At 39.3% G+C, this 16797-nt stretch overlaps 1 protein-coding gene across 11 annotated transcripts in view; it reads right to left on the bottom strand.

The window, feature by feature from the left end:
- The window catches only part of CBFA2T2 (CBFA2/RUNX1 partner transcriptional co-repressor 2), a 151514-nt gene that overhangs the window by 102577 nt on the left and 32140 nt on the right, over positions 1 to 16797 (bottom strand). For 2 of the 11 annotated variants that reach the window (XM_064573026.1, XM_064573024.1), the window contains exon 1: positions 5147 to 5298. The exons of 8 other annotated variants lie outside the window; for them this stretch is intronic. The gene's annotated coding sequence lies outside the window, so the exon portion shown is untranslated. Of the gene's footprint in view, positions 1 to 5077; positions 5098 to 5146; positions 5299 to 16797 lie in introns of those variants that run through there. One more of the 11 variants, XM_064573027.1, reaches the window with a different exon arrangement.

Genomic DNA, 16797 nt, shown 5'->3' with positions numbered 1-16797 from the left:
ATCTGCTTTGTGGGAAAAGAATTTGCCAAGCTCCTTATTCCATCATTCAGGAAGTTCCACTCTAACCAAATGTATTTTTTTTTTTTTGCTTATTTTTTTTATACTTTAATTTTTATTTTTTCCATTTTTAAATTTAAATTCAATTATTAACATACAATGTATTATTGATTTCAGAAGTAGAGGTCCATGATTCATCAGACTTATGTAACACTCAGTGCTCATTACATCATGTGCCCTCCTTAATGTCTAATAACCAGGCTACCCCATCCCCCCACCCACCTCCCTTCCAGCAACCCTCAGTTTGTTTCCTATGATTAAAAGTCTCTTATGGTTTCTATCCCTCTCTGATTTCCTCATTTTATTTTTTTCCTCTCTTCCCCAATGATCCTGTTTTGTTTCTTATATTCCACATATCAATGAGATCATATAATAAAATGTCTTTCTGATTGACTTATTTCGCTTAGCGTAACACCCTCTAGTTCCATCCACAATGTTGCAAATGGCAAGATTTCATTTTTTGATGGCTGAGTAGTATTCCATTGTGTGTGTGTGTGTGTATCTTATTTATCCATTCATCTGTCGATGGACATCTGAGCTCCTTCCATAGTTTGGCTACTGTGGAAATTGCTGCTATAAACATTGGGGTGCAGGTGCCCCTTCGGATCACTGTGTTTGTTATCTTTGAGGTAAATATCCAGTAGTGCAGTTGCTAGGTCAAGTTTTATACCCTGCACTAAATATCCTCTATTTTCAACTTTTTGATGAACCTCCATACTATTTTCCAGAGTGGCTGCACCAGCTTGCATTTCCATAGCCAAGTTTATTTAAATGGTAGTTTCTCCTGATATTTTGAGATTAGCTTTTATCAGGAATGTCTTATTTTGATATCCTGTTTAGAAAGATAAAAACATACTCCTACATATGTTCTTCTATGTTCTCATTGTTTGATTTTTCTAATTCATTCCTAAGTCAAATGGAATTTGATATATAAAGTTGGTGATTAAAATACTTAAGATAACTTATTAATACTAGTTTACCTACTGCTGAAGCCTATTACCCAGAAGAAACTGAAGTCCAAATACCATGACAGTTAAGTGACCCAAACTCCCAGTTCTAAAGGTATAGCAAACCTATAGGTGAAGATTAAAACACACAACAGGCCTAGCACTTACACAATAGCCAGAATAATCCAGAGATACTACTTTCCTTATAAATTTCCCACTTTATATATTGGGATTATTTCCTCTTTTTACTCTTTAGTAAAGTTTTCTAGTTTTTAAGAAAAGTTAGTAGGAGGGGCACCTGGGTGGCTCAGTCGTTAAGTGTCTGTCTTTGGCTCGGGTCATGATCCCGAGATTCTGGGATCAAACCCGCATTGGGCTCCCTGCTCAGCCGGGAGCCTGCTTCGCCCTCTCCCACTCCCCCTGCTTGTGTTCCCTCTCTAGTTGTCTCTCTCTCTGCATCAAATAAATAAATAAAATCTTAAAAAAAAAAGTTAGTAGGAAAACACTTCGGAGAGTTTTTACAACTAGCTTTGTTGGAATTCCTTCATTTTAAACAGTGGGAGTGCCTATACGGAGGAGTGTTTTATGCACCTAAATTAACATTCTGTCAAGCAGACTTTATTTCCTGTCGTTTGATAGAACAGGAAAAATGAGACATAAGAAAATTTAAAGCACTCAGTATTTTAAGCACACAGTCAACATCTCTGTTGGAGACACAGAATATTAAGGTTAATAGTTTTCTACTTTTATAAAAATAACTTTAGAACCTACAGATAAATATGTATTTCATACATCCTCCTGGAAAATCCCTATAAGTTCTTCAGTTCACTCTAATTATTCCTCTGCTTTTCTTTCTTTTTCTTTTTTTTTCCTTTTAGAGGGGGGTGGAGGGGCAGAGGAAGAAAGAGAATCTTAAGCAGGCTCCACACCCAACATGAAGCCCCTACACAGGGCTGTCTCACAACCCTGAGGTCATGACTTGAGCTGAAATCAAGAGTCAGACCCTTAACCAACTGAGCCACCCAGGAGCCCTTACTCTGTATTTTCATAGAAAATTTCACTTTTACCACATTCCCTAAAAATTCTCTTAGTAAGGCATGATATTTCACACTTTTAACAAATTCTGGCTCTAAAACAGAGAGGCAATATTAACTTGTTTTTCTCTGCTATTACAAGCGGTAAAATTTTATTACAAAGAACATACATCCTAACAAGCCTTGGTGAGCTAAAGTAATTTTTTGGAGTAAACAAATTCAAAATCCCATCAAGTGAAAATTTCTTTTCCTTTAGTTTTTAGGGCATGGCCACTATGGCCAAGTTCTATACCCTGCACTAATTATCCTCATTTTTTAAATATAAAAATAATCACAGAAATGTGTTCTATTATGATATCAGTGCAAATATGCAGGAAAAAGGAAAGAAAGTGTCACTAATACACTATAAAGATATATTAGCAGTCCCAATAAAGTTTTATGTATAAGTAACTATCTCCTCCCTCAGATAAACAATTTAAGAGGCAGAAAATTCAGTCTTATTATTTCCCAATTATTATTAAAAGTCTATCACATGGTAGGTATGGACAGAAGACTCAGGCCTTGTAGGACATTTAACAGAACATCCTCCTACAGTAATGCTTTCATTATTTAAATTGGCACATGGCAGATTATGTTAACAGATTTATTTATTGACTAAGTCTAATCATATTCCCTCAGTTGGCATCAATATGATATCTACTATTTACATTTCCTTCAACACTGGGTATTTGTTCAAAAGTCTTCCATATTTGATTTCCAACACAGAATTTTGGGTTTAAATGAAATTTAGGTTTTATGGTAGATTACAAAGGATAAAGAAATAAAAGAACCCTAATGAGAGCTAAAATCACTTGGTTTGTGAATCCCGCTTATAAGCCAAAGCATTTCTTTTCATTACAAGGAATAGAACATTTTTGTAATTAAATGTTCCACAGCAATGAATGAAGGTCCAAAGTGACCTAATAGTATTTTTCAAAGATTGTTCATGTCATCACCTTTTCTGCCACATGGCTTTTCTATTTTAATGTTTTATAAGTTTTCATTCGATTCAAAGCACAACTCAAAATAGCGTTCTTTTTAATAAATAATGTTTCCCAACGTTTAAATGCCTATTATTTCACAAACATTTTGAATTACATGTACTTAAACCAAACAAAAAATATGGAAAATATGGTTAGCTTCATTTGTTTGTAGAAAGCAAAACACAAACTGTAAACTTCATGAGAACAGAGACCATGTGTCTCTACCTTGCTTCCTATTCTATTCATTTATTCATTCAACAAATAGCTATTACGTATCTACCATGTGCCAATGTTCTGGGCAATGGAGACACATCAATAAACAAAATAGACAAAAATCTGTCCCCTTTGGAACATACATTCCAACAAGGGGAGACAGATAATAAACAAAATAAATAACTAAAATATAGACTATATTAAAAGTGAGCTGATAAAGGGGGATGAGCTCACAAAGAGGGATGGGGAAGGCAGGGTGCCATTTTATTTATTTCTTTATAAAGGACTTCATTTTTAAGTAAACTATACCCAATGCGGGGCTCAAACTCACAACCCCAAGATTAAGAGTCTAATGGTCTTCCGACTTAGCCAGCCAGGCACCCCAGGGTGCCATTTTAAACAGTGTAGCAGGGTTGGCCTCACTGAGAAAAGAAATGAGCCATGGGATACAGAGAGAAAACATAAGTCTAGGTGAAAGTCGTGATACTAGGCAAGAAGTAGAGACTTCAAGAACTTCAAGATCTGTGTGGCTGGAGCTGGGAAAGTAGTAGGATATGAGTGGGGGGCAGTGGGGGAGGGTGGTAAAAAATAGAAACCTTGAAGGTCCCTGAAAAAATTTTGGTTTTAAGTAAAATGGGAGTTGTTAACATGGTTCTAAGCAGAGAATTTACAATACCTGACTAAACTGGATCACTCTGAGAAAAAAATGAAATGAAATCACATAAAATAAAAATAAATTGGACCACTCTGGCTGCTATGGTCAAAACAGATGGTGGGGCAAGAATGAAAGGAATGAAAGGAGGAAAACTAATAGCATGCAGCTCTAGTAAGCCCAGTCAGAGGTGGTGGACCAGAATGGGAGGAGTGAAGTTAAGATGCTATTAAGATTTTGTATATATTTTCAAGGTGGAACAAACAGTGTTTCCTGACCAATTAGAAGTCGGTAATGGGGGAAAAAAAAAAAAAAAGTCAAGGTTAACTCCAAGATTTTTGGCTAGGTAACAAAGAAAAAATAGACAAATTGGACTTCATGAAAAATTTTAAACTCTGTATATCAAAAGAAACCATCTACAGAGTAAAAAAGGCAACCCACAGAATGGAATATTTACAAATCATATATTTGATAAGGGATTCACATCCAGAATATACAGTGAACTAAAATGCAACAACAACAAAACAATTCGATTCAAAAATGGGCCAAGGACTTAGACATTTCTCCTAAGAAGATAAACAAAATCCTGGTGCACTGTTGACAAGAACGTAAAATGGTACAGCCACTGTGGAGAACAGTATGAAAGCTCCTCAAAATATTCAAAACCAACCAAGCAATTAACTGCACCTCTGGATTGAAAGCAGGGTCTTGATGAGATATTTGTATACCCATGTTCATAATAGCATTATTTACGGGGCGCCTGGGTGGCTCAAATGGTTGGGTGTCTGCCTTCGGCTCAGGTCATGACCCCAGGGTCCTGGGATCGAGCCCTGCATCAGGCTCCCTGCTCGGCGAGGAGCCCGCTTCTCCCTCTCCCTTTGCTGTTCCCCCTCCTTGTGCTCTCTCGCTCTCTGTATCAGGTAAATAATTAGAATCTTTTTAAAAAAAAATAGCATTATTTACAATAGTTAAATGTGGAAGCAAGCTAAGTGTCCACTGATGGAAGAATGAAGAAAATGTGGTATATATGTACAATGGAGTATTATTCAGCCTTAAAAAGTAAGGAAATTCTGAAATATGCTACACAACATGGATGAACCTTGAGGACATTTTGCTAAGTAAAATATGTAAGGAGCAAAAATGACAAAATACCGTATGATTCCACTTTTCCACTTATATGAGGTACTTAGAGTTGCCAAAATCATAGAGATCAAGGGGCACCTGGGTGGTTCAGTCATTAAGCGTCTGCCTTCGGCTCAGGTCATGATCCCAGGGTCCTGGGATAGAGCCCCGCATTGGACTCCTTGCTCCACGTGAAGCTTGCTTCTCCCTCTCCCACTCCCCTTGCTTGTGTTCCTTCTCTCGCTGTCTCTCTGTCAAATAAATAAATTAAAATCTTAAAAAAAAAAATCACAGAGATTAAAAGTTTAATGGTGGTTGCCAGGGGCTGGGAGGAAGGGGAGAATGGGGAATCATTGTTTTAAAAGATAAGGAGTTTTGGGGCACCTGGGTGGCTCAGTCAGTCAAGCGTCTGCCTTCGGCTCAGGTTATGATCCTAGGGTCCTGGAACTGAGTCCCGCATCGGGCTCCCTGCTCAGCGGGAAGTCTGCGTCTCCCTCTCCCACTCCCCCTGCTTGTGCTCCCTCTCTCGCCGTGTCCCTGTCAAATAAATAAATGAAATCTTTTTTTTTTTATTTAAAGATTTCATTTATTTATTTGAGAGAGAGAGAACACATGAGAGGGGTTAGGGTCAGAGGGAGAAGCAGACTCTCCGCCAAGCAGGGAACCCGATGCGGGACTCGATCCAGGGACTCCAGGATCACGACCTGAGCCGAAGGCAGTCGCTTAACCAACTGAGCCACCCAGGCGCCCTAAATAAATGAAATCTTAAAAAAAAAAAAAAAATCAATTGGGTCATTAGCTCTAGCAAGATGACAACTAAGAATTGACTATTGGATATCCTCCTATCAAGGTCAGACATGTACTCATCATAGTAAATATGTGTTCAATGAATATACACAGCAAAATGTAATTAATCTTTTTTTAAAGATTTTATTTATTTATTTGAGAGAGAGAGCAAACAAACCAGAGAGAGCATGAACAGGGGGAGGGAGTGGGAGAAGCAGACTCTCCTGCTGAGTAGGGCGTCTGACATGGGGCTCGATCCCAGGACCCTGGGATCACAACCTGAGCCAAAGGCAGCCAGTTAACAGGCTGAGCCACTGAGGCACCCCAAAATATACTTAATCATTATTTCAATTCTCTTTAATACTTCTGAAAATGCATCAAGTTAACTAAATATGTACAAATAAAATATCAACTTTGTCAAATTCATTGCTCTTTTACAAAAATAATTTTGGCTCTGGACTTCGAGATTATCACAATTAAAACTGGAATTGTAAAAAAAACAAAACCAAACACCTGAATTGTCAATGCTTTCACATATGGCCACCAAAACACTACTGTCTTCTGCTTAGTAACAGTGGAAACCTCCCAATACTACACAAACCACAAAGAACAGTGGTCAGGGAAATAGTATCTGTCACTCACTTTCCCTTTCTAAGCCTCCATTTTTTTCACCTGTAAAATGAACCTTCCTATGTTCTGCCCTTTAAGAATACCTTGTTCCTCTGATCAAATTCAGCTTCAGGTTCAGCTCCTATTACCTTCTCCTTGAGGACTTCCCAGGTTTTCTAGTCTCTCTGTTTATCCCTCTCTTCTCTGACCTCCAATAATCATCTGCATTTACTATATACAAACCTTTTGTTTGGTCCTACATCACATACTGCCTTGAGTGTTCTCTTAGTTGTTTTGTGAGTTTGTCTTAAGCACCCCTATTGTACCAGGAAAATCTCAAGTATATATATACTTGATTGTTCCCCCTACAATATCTAATACACATTGTATCAATAGAAATTAATGATTAATGAGGGTAAATTAAGATTTAGTAAGGAAGACCTCTTCTGTTAGTTCCTACAAAGACTGAAACTGAAAGTATAGCCTTCTATAAGACAGCCATGCTATAGATTTTTAAAACATACTGGATTAAAGACAAAATTCAAATGCAGTATGTACATAATTAGCTTTTTGCCTGGGATAACTGAGACTAATCAGAAATCTTAAAAATAAAGTCAAAGGCTGCCTTAAATGGAGAGTAGAAAGAGTTCATATAACTCCCCAAAATATGCAGAATACTAGGTAGGCAGGAACAAAGTAAATCTAGTTATTGAGAGATTTTAAGATCATTTCTCCTAGCAGAGATACTAAAGATTATTGGTTTTGACTCACCAATGATTTATCAAAACAAAGTACAGGACTAAATGGTTTAAATCATATGGGCCCAGGGGCACCCGGGTGGCTCAGTTGGTTGAATGTCCAACTCTTGATTTCAACTCAGGTCATTATCTCAGGGTTGTGGGATGGAGCCCCATTTCGGGCTCTGAGCTGAGTGTGGAACCTGCTTGGGATTCTCTCTCCCCCTCTCAGTCTCCCTCTGCCCCTACCCCTGCTCACATGCACGCTCGCTAAAAATTAAATAAACAAACAAATAAATAAATAAAACAGGGCTTTAAACCATGTGGGCCCAGAACCCACATGATGAAACTCTCCTTGAGGAACTTCTTAAAATGCACATTTCCAGGTCCTTATCAGACCCAACAAATCAGAATATGGAGGAGAGGGTCCAGAAATCTAAACTTTAACAAGTTCTTCAGATGATTCTTCTATTCACTAAAACCTAAGAAATCATGGCACTAAGAGATGCTTAAGACAAAGTCCCTGCCTTCAATATGATTGTTAATATAGTAGAGGATAAATGTACACATAGCACCAGATAAAATGATTTAAGATACAAAGTAAAAAGTACCAAATAGACAGGGTAAGTCTCTTCCAGTTAAGCAAATAACAAGAAAGGGTTTGTGGAGAAGACAGGTGGGTTTTAAAAGTTCAGATGAGTTGGGAGAAATGTACCTACTATAACCAAGGAAAATGGAAAGAACTAAGAAAAGGAAAAAAAAATGATTTCATGCAGAGAACATATCAAAGTGGCAGGGCAACAGCCTAGGCTGGAATGTATAACCCATACGGTCCACCACAATCAAGTCACTACTTACCACGGGACAGGAGCAGAAACACATCTTCAGCCCTAGGAAGGTCTACACGTAAGGAAATGAGCGGTTTCTCTTCTTTCCTTGCTCAGCTAAATGAATTTCAAGTCCCTTCCGCGTACCAACAGTATAATCTAAGAATAATGACCAGCCAAACTCCAGCCAACAGAGATAGGGCAGGTGTATTGATTTCCATTCATATTCTAAACCAAAATCATGACTCAACGTGAGCCTAAACTGCCTCTAATCACTTGACCTCTCTCAACAACCTGACTCTGTCACCTTTAGTATCCTCAGTGCTGGACCTCATTCTTGACTTAAACCATCACCTAAATTTAAAAATATTAGCCATTAAAGAGACATCTAATCACAGTTCGTCATGGTTCCATGGGGAAGGTTAGGTGTCAGATGGTGACTGGTTCCAGAACCCAGATCTCTTTCCAGTGTCCCACAGGGAATCTGAAACTCTAGCTCTCAGAAATTTTCAAGTTGCTTTACTGAGTTATTAGAGCTAAAGGCATGAAGCTAGTACCTTGCACAACTTTAACGTTACTTTTCACATTATATTCTATGTGAATGGCACCCCCTAGAGCACAACTCCAGAATACAATGTGAATGGTGATCAGGAGTTACTGGCCAGCCAGCCATATGCCAGTTAAGTGTTTCACAAGTATCCTGGCTATCAAGATTTTATTAACATACTTTATATTCAAAGCACTAAGGAAAGTTCTAGTAGCTTTGAATGACTGCTGTGGATATTTAACATAACAAGCAAAAGTAACCTGTATCATCTTCTGGTTTTAAAGCCCATTATTTTATAATGCTAAATAACCTAGTAAATCTTTCTAATAAGCATGGCCTTACCATAGTACTTCTTTTTTTTTTTTTTTTTTACCATAGTACTTCTTAATGGAACTTGAAAAGTCTTCAGTTTTTGTTTTTTTTTAAAGATTTTATTTATTTATTTGACAGAGAGACAGAGCGAGAGAGGGAACACAAGCAGGGGGAGTGGGAGAGGGAGAAGCAGGCTTCCCACCAAGCAGGGAGCCGGATGCGGGGCTTGATACCAGGACCCTGGGATCATGACGTGAGCCAAAGGCAGACACTTAACAACTGAGCCATCTAGGCGCCCCTTTCTTTTTTCTTTCCTTTTTTTTTTTTTGGCTATTTTTCAAATACCATGTTATAAGGGCTGTATGTCCATGTATAGTAATCAGATTACCATTTTTAACCTGTATATATATATACAGGTATATATGTATATCTGCATATGTGTGTGTGTGTGCGTGTGTGTGTACGTGTACCCTTAAAGAAGTACTGAACAGGGGCGCCTGGGTGGCTCAGGTGCCCCTAAAGCTACATTTAATCAGATAGAAATTTCCATTATATCATGTAAAATTCAATTTATTTGTCCCTAAAATTTTAATCTCATCCAAAAAAATCCAACAAACTTTACAAAGTATTCTGTTGCACTGCTTGTAAATTAACTGTAGAATCAACTAATTATATTAATAGTTACCTATGACATATCTGCGTTAGGCTTTTTGATGAATACAAAGATGTTCAAGAAGTCCCAATCCTTAAGTTTAGTAAGATATCACCTCAACAGGGATGTAAAGAATGCAGAAGAAGAAGAAAAGAATGCAGGGAAATGAGAAACTGAAGTAGACTCCACTGATCCTGAAATGTTAGTAAGGATTAAGAAGACACCTGGGTGGCTCAGTCGGCTAAAAGTGTCTGCCTTCAGCTCAAGTCATGATCTCAGGGTCCTGGGATCAAGTCCCACATCGGGCTCCGTGCTCAGCAGGGAGCCTGCTTCTCCATCTGCCTGGTGCTCTACCTGCTTGTGCTTTCTCTCTCTGACAAATAAATAAATCTTAAAAAAAAAGAAAAGAAAAGAAAAGAAGACCTGAAAAGCAGAGTGTACATCGAGAGGGAGTAACAGCTTAAATGACAGTATAGAAATAAGATAAGCAAGCATTCACTCATTCACTCAGTGTTTGCATAGTGCCAGGCTAAATATTTACTGACTACTCTCACTGTATTCCAGGCACATGGCTAGGATTACTATGTTTTCTTTTAACCCTCACAACATATTGTGAGGAATTTCTCTCCTGTTATTCTCATCCTACAGATGAGCACTGAGTAACCAGAAGTTAAAGACTTTGCCCAAGATTACAAGAATATTTCTTTTTTAAGATTTTATTTATTTGACAGAGAAAGACACAGTGAGAGGGAACACAAGCAGGGGGAGAGGGAGAAGCAGGCTTCCCGCTGAGCAGGGAGCCCGATGCGGGGGCTCGATCCCAGGACCCTGGGATCATGACCTGAGCCGAAGGCAGGCGCTTAACGACTAAGCCACCCAGGTGCCCCCAAGATTACATGAATATTAAGTGGCAAAACAGGAATTCAAACCCAATCTCTCAATCTCAACTCTGATGCTCATCCCCCACCTTATGTTTTTTGGATGGGGAGAAGACCGGAATTAAGTGGGAGTGGTGAACACAGATGTCAATTATCGGCAGGAAGGGAAAGATCCCAGTGCAGAGGGATAAATATGTTAGGACTTCATGACACCTGGGAACTATGATATGGCCTTGAACAGAATGCAAGCAGTGTTTTCTGAAGGCAACTTTCCACAGCTGCTAGTTAGAGAGATATGAGAGAAGAATGTCTGGTATTAGAAAGACTTTGCCATTAATTGATTAAAAGCAAACAACAAAAAAGATATGATATATGATAATGCCTAGGACAAAGAAGATAACAAGAAAGCATGGAAAACGACAGAATCGGGGCACCTGGGTGGCTCAGTCATTAAGCATCTGTCTTTGGCTCAGGTCATGATCCCAGAGTCCTAGGATTGAGCCCTGCATTGGGGTCCCTGCTCAGCAGGAAACCTGCTTCTCCCTTTCCCACTCCCCCTCCTTGTGTTCCCTCTCTCGCTGTCTCTAAACTAAATAAATAAAATCTAAAAAAAAAAAAAAGTGAAAATTAGAAGGAAGTAAAACTGTCCTTACTTATAGTGTAGATAATCCAATGGGAGCTACAAAAAAGCTATTTCAGTGAATTTAGCCAAGTTGCAGGATATAAGATCAATATACAAAAAACAACTGTATTAAAAAAAAAAAAACCTGTAGGGGCACCTGGGTGGCTCAGATGGTTGAGCATCGGCCTTCGGCTCGGGTCATGATCCCAGGGTCCTGGGATCGAGTGCAGCATTGGGCTCCCTGCTAGGCGGGGAGCCTGCTTCTCCATCTGCCTCTGCCTCTCTCTCTCTCTCTGACCCTCATGAATAAATAAAACATTAAAAAAAAAAAACCTTTAAAAAAAAAACTTCATTCCTGCATATTAGCAATGAGCAAACAAAAGTTGAAATTAAAAACAAAAACTACAGTGATATCAAAAATTAAGAGAGGGACACCTGGGTGGCTCAGTCGATTAAACGTCTGCCTTCAGCCCAGGTCATGATCCCAGGCTCTTTGCTCGGCGGGGAGCCTGCTTCTCCCTCTGCCTGCCACTCCCTCTGCCTGCCACTCCCCCTGCTTCTGTTCTCTCTCTCTGACAAATAAATAAAATCTTAAAAAAAAAAAAAAATTAAGAGAGAAATTTGACAAAGATGTATAAGACCTGTACTCCAAAACTTTGCTAGGAAAAAGTAGTGAAGACCTAAGCAAATGGAGAGACATCTTAAGTTCAAAGATGGGAAGATTCAATATTGTTAAGATGCCAATTCTACCCCAAGGATTCAATGCTTTTGAAAACTGAGATCAAAATAAGCACTTGAAAATATTTTGGGGAAATAGTTTGGCAATTTCTGAAGTAATTCTGCATCTATCAAATGATCCAGCCATGCCACTCCTATGTATTTACTGGAAACAATTTAAGCATCTATCAACAGGTGAATAAAAACTAAACAAATGTAATATATCCAAACAATGGAAATACAACAATAAGACAAAATGAACAACTAATACATACATCTTAAAATAGTTATGCTGAAAGAACCCAGAAAGAAGAAAGGAAGACAGTGAAGGAGGAAATACAGTCAGTATGACTTCATTTGTACAAAATATAAAATATGTATATATAAAATTCTAGAAAATGCAAAGTAACCTATAGCAACTAAAAGGAGATTAGTGTTGGGGCACCTGGGTGGCTCAGTTGTCTAAGAATCTGCCTTCAGGGGCTAGTCTCCAACATCTATAAAGAACTTATCAGGGCGCCTGGGTGGCTCAGATGGTTAAGAGTCTGCCTTGGGCTCAGGTCATGATCTCAGGGTCCTGGGATCGAGTCCCGCATCGGGCTCCCTGCTCCTTGGGAGCCTGCTTCTCCCTCTGTCTCTAATGAATAAATAAATAAAATCTTTAAAAAAAAAAAAAAAAAAAAGAACTTATCAAACTCAACACCCAAGGAACAAATAATCCAATCAAGAAATGGGCAAAAGACGGGACACCTGGGTGGCTTAGCGGGTTAAGCAACTGCCTTCAGCTCAGGTCATGATCCCAGGTTCCTTGCTCAGCGGGGAGCCTGCTTCTCCCCCTGCCTGCCACTCCCCCTGCTTGTACTCTCTCTCTCTGACAAATAAATATTAAAAAAAAAAGGAAATGGGCAGAAGACATAAACAGACATTTCTGCAAAGAAGACATCATCCAAATGGCCAAAAGACACATGAAAAAGTGCTCAACATCACTCGGCATCAGGAAAATACAAATCAAAACCACGAGATACCACCGCACACCAGTCAGAATGGCTAAAATTAGTAAGTCAGGAAATGACAAATGTTGGCGAGGATGTGGAGGACCGGGAACCCTCCTACACTGTTGGTGGGAATGCAAGCTGGTTCTGTATGGAGGTTCCTCAAAAAGTTGAAAATAGAACTACCCTATGACCCAGCAATTGCACTACTGGGTATTCAACCAAAAGATACAAATGTAGTGATCCAACGAAGGGGCTGCACCCCAATGTTTACAGCGGCAATGTCCACAACAGCCAAACTATGGAAAGAGCCTAGATGTCCATCATCAGATGAATGGATAAAGAAAATGTGGTATATATATACAATATATAGTATATATAGTATATACATTATATACAATGGAATATTATGCAGCCATCAGAAAATGAAATCTTGCCATTTCCAACAACATGGATGGAACAAGAGGGTGTTATGCTAAGAGAAATAAATCAATCAGAGAAAGACAATTATCATATCACTGATATGAGGAATTTGAGAAACAAGGCAGAGGATCATAGGGGAAGGGAGGGAAAAATGAAACAAGATGAAACCAGAGAGGGAGACAAACCGTAAGAGTCTCTTATCTCAGGCAACAAAATTAGGGTTGCTGGAACGGAGCAGGGGGGTGGGAGGGATGGGGTGGCTAGGTGATGGACATTGGGGAGGGTATGTGCTATGGTGAGCGCTGTGAATTGTGTAAGACTGATGAATCACAGACCTGTACCCCTGAAACAAATAATACATTATATATTAAATAAAATAAATAAATAAATAAATCTTAAAGAAAGAATCTGCCTTCAGCTTGGGTTATGATCCCAGGGTCCTGGGATCAAGCCCCGCCTTGGGCTCCTTTCTCAGCAGGGAACCTGCTTCTCCCTCTCCCTCTGCCTGCTGCTCCCCCTGCTTGTGCTCTCTCTCTCTCCCTGTGTGTGTCAAATAAATAAATAATGAAAAAATAAAAGGAGATCAGCATTTAGAGACGGTACAGGGTAGCATTGTAAGAGGGAGGGATTACAAAGGGGCATGAGGAAACTTGGGAGTGACTGACAGTTCACTACCTTGATTGTGGTAATGGTTCACAGGTGCATCCATGTCAAAACTTATCAAACTGTGCATTTTAAACATATAAAGTATACTGGTTTTCCATTATATTTCAATTTCTTAAAAAGTGAAAGAACAAAACAAGGAATAGAGAAGGGGAAAAAGTGATAATGGTTAAGAAGAGTCAGGAAGAAGCACTGTTTGTCCAGGAGGGAGTGGAGAGATCCCTGAGGAGTCCATGTAGTGTGAAACCGCTGGATGTAAGATAGTTAAACAAGCCAACCATCATCTGTAGGCAGTGAGAAACAGCTCTGAAACACAAAGAGGAATCATTCCTTGAGAAAGAGCAGAGGACAGAGCACAAGTCAGAGAAAGGTGCCAGGTTAGCTCAATACCTCGTTAATCTATAACACACTATTTACGGTGCATTCCCCTTGGCCAGTCAGCTTTTTAAAATGCAAAAGTCAGATTGCTCTCCTGGCTTATTTCACTGATAAATACAACTGAAACAAGAGATCAAGACAAAGCCCATATTCTCTCGTGGGTCCTGTCCAGACAATCAAACTTGGCTCAGCTTGCTTTGAAATGGTATTTCTCTAAAGAGTCTTACACACCTTGTATAATTCATCTTGATAATAAGCATTTCAAGGAGACACATCGTTTAGCAGAAAATACTGAAACTAACTTATATTTCTAAATTGCTTAAAGGAAGGAGAAAAAGTTTATCTGAAGTATTCTTGTGTCATTAAATGTGACAAAAATGTCATGTTCTAAATAAACAGCCCAGTGAAAAGAGCTAATAGACCACTTATACTGCTGTCTGAATCAGGGATCCAGGCCCCACCCCCTTGCCCTACAAATGCCACCTTCTCAGTAAAGGCTTCCTAAATCCCCTCCCTCACTGTGCTCCCCTGACAGAATTACACTTTTCTGCCCCTTGAACAACAGCACTTAGGTTCCTTAAGCTATTAGAGGTTAATAGATGTCCTATTCATCACAAACCCTAAACACAGTGTTCTGTATGTATTAGGTGCTAAAACAGAGTTTGGGGGCATGTGGGTGGCTCAGTAGGTTAAGCATCTGCCTTCAGCTCAGGTCATGATCTCAGGGTCCTGGGATAGAGCCCCGCTCAGCAGGGAGTTTGCTTTCCCTCTCCCTTTGCTCCTCTCCCCGCCCCCGCCCCCCAAACTCCACTCCTGCGTGCTCTAATAAATAAAATCAAAAAAAAAAAAAAAGAAGAAGAGTTTGATGGCCTAAAACCAAAGGTGACGAGACCTAAAGAGACCAAGAGCAAACCCAAGGCTCACCAGAGTTCTGGTTTCCCTTGATTAAGTGTGGAAACTTTAGCTTACTGGGTATAAGAGGATGGGTACCCAGGGGTTCATAACATTCTGTCTACTTTGTGGATATTCAAAATTCTCCACAGAAATTGTTAAAAAATAATAAAAGGTAGATGAAGATATGATCAAACTCTTTTTGTTCTCACTTTCCTACCTTTGAACTTTTCTTTCCTTTTTCCTTTAAACTTGATCTTTGCCAGCCTCCCCCTTTTGTTGTCAACAGGTCCACTGGGTCATTAGCCATTTAACAAATGGTGGTTTGGAGGATAAAAGACAGACCCTTTGCACAAGCAGTGGAATTCCAAATGCTAGACTCTTGGCTCCACAATGTCTGATTCAGAAGAACTGCTGGGAGCTATTAGTTTAGCTCGCCCACCCAGGCATATGAAGACTCCTAGATTTCCTTTTACACCACTCCCATATGCCTCTCATTTATGCCTACACAGTTTTGTGATTGTGAGCTTTCATTTAGCACAGGAACAGATCAGATCAAGAGTAACCACAGAAATTATTAGGAAGAGCTAAGGATATGGAATCCAAAAGGAAGCAGTTTCAAATGCGGAATCGCAGCAGATCAGGATTTTTTCTAGTGGGGCAATAATAAAACAAAAATGCACTATCAAAAACCCCAGACACAAGATGAGGGGGATATAGAGTAACAGTATGTGAGATACACTCTGGCCTAAATGAGAGCATTTGCCATTTTGTAAACTATCTTGTGCTTTCCCACCTCTCCACCTCTGAGTCTTTGCTAACATTCTCCTCTATACCTACACAGTGGCCTAAGTAACATCTGACTCTTTTCATTAAAAAAAATAAATAAATAAACTTGTTAAAAGTATCTTTCTTCATACAAAGATACTAGGAATAATCTTATGCACCCCCCCTTTTTTTCCCACTACTCACAGAAAGAACAAAGTAAAGGGGAAAGAAATGGGAAGATCCCCTACAGTAGTTACACTAGGGTTGAAAGAGGAATAGAAGGTTATTAAAAAGAACAAGAAATGTCATTACATGAAAATAACTTAGCAAAAAAAAAAGAAAAGAAAAGAAAAAAACTTAGCCGTAGGCAGTACAAACTCCCAGTGGGGAAAAGAAAAGGTTACAACACCTCCTCACACCAGCCAACTGGTGGCACCATGAGCCCAGGTCATGGAATTGGGTGGAACAATTAAGTCGGTTCTTCGGCAGATAGGCTTAATTCTTGCCCCCCAAAGATTGACATATTAAAGGTCAAACATAATCATATATACACTCTGGTAAAAAGGTGTAGAGTAGCTTAAGAGTCCACTTATAACTCATATCCTTGATTCCACATCCAAGAACTGGGGGGAGAAGTATAACTTACACTTGAGTCAAAGGTTGATACAGGCCTCAGCCTCTGATTCAAGGATAGAAAGGTAGCCAACCAAACAAATCAAGCCGAACAAAAAAGTCAGGATTCCAGTCATGATCTGCTCTTCTTTACATCAATTTTAAAGTTATCCTTCAAGGCCTGGTTCAGATGACATTTTCCACATACAACCTTTACTGATCATCTCCTTTACTCCATTCATATGTCCTCACCTTAATTTATCTCACAGTTACTTGAATGCACAGTCCATACACCTCTCACAAGCTATCAAGTTTCTTAAGAACTGGAAAACTTGT

Source organism: Mirounga angustirostris, unplaced genomic scaffold (genome assembly GCF_029215605.1).
Source record: "Mirounga angustirostris isolate CCGP_5_RB_7025 unplaced genomic scaffold, mMirAng1.0.hap1 SCAF_10, whole genome shotgun sequence".
Lineage (NCBI taxonomy): Eukaryota > Metazoa > Chordata > Mammalia > Carnivora > Phocidae > Mirounga > Mirounga angustirostris.
The sequence above is the reverse complement of the archived record's forward strand: the minus strand, read 5'-3'. Positions and strand labels throughout refer to the sequence as shown.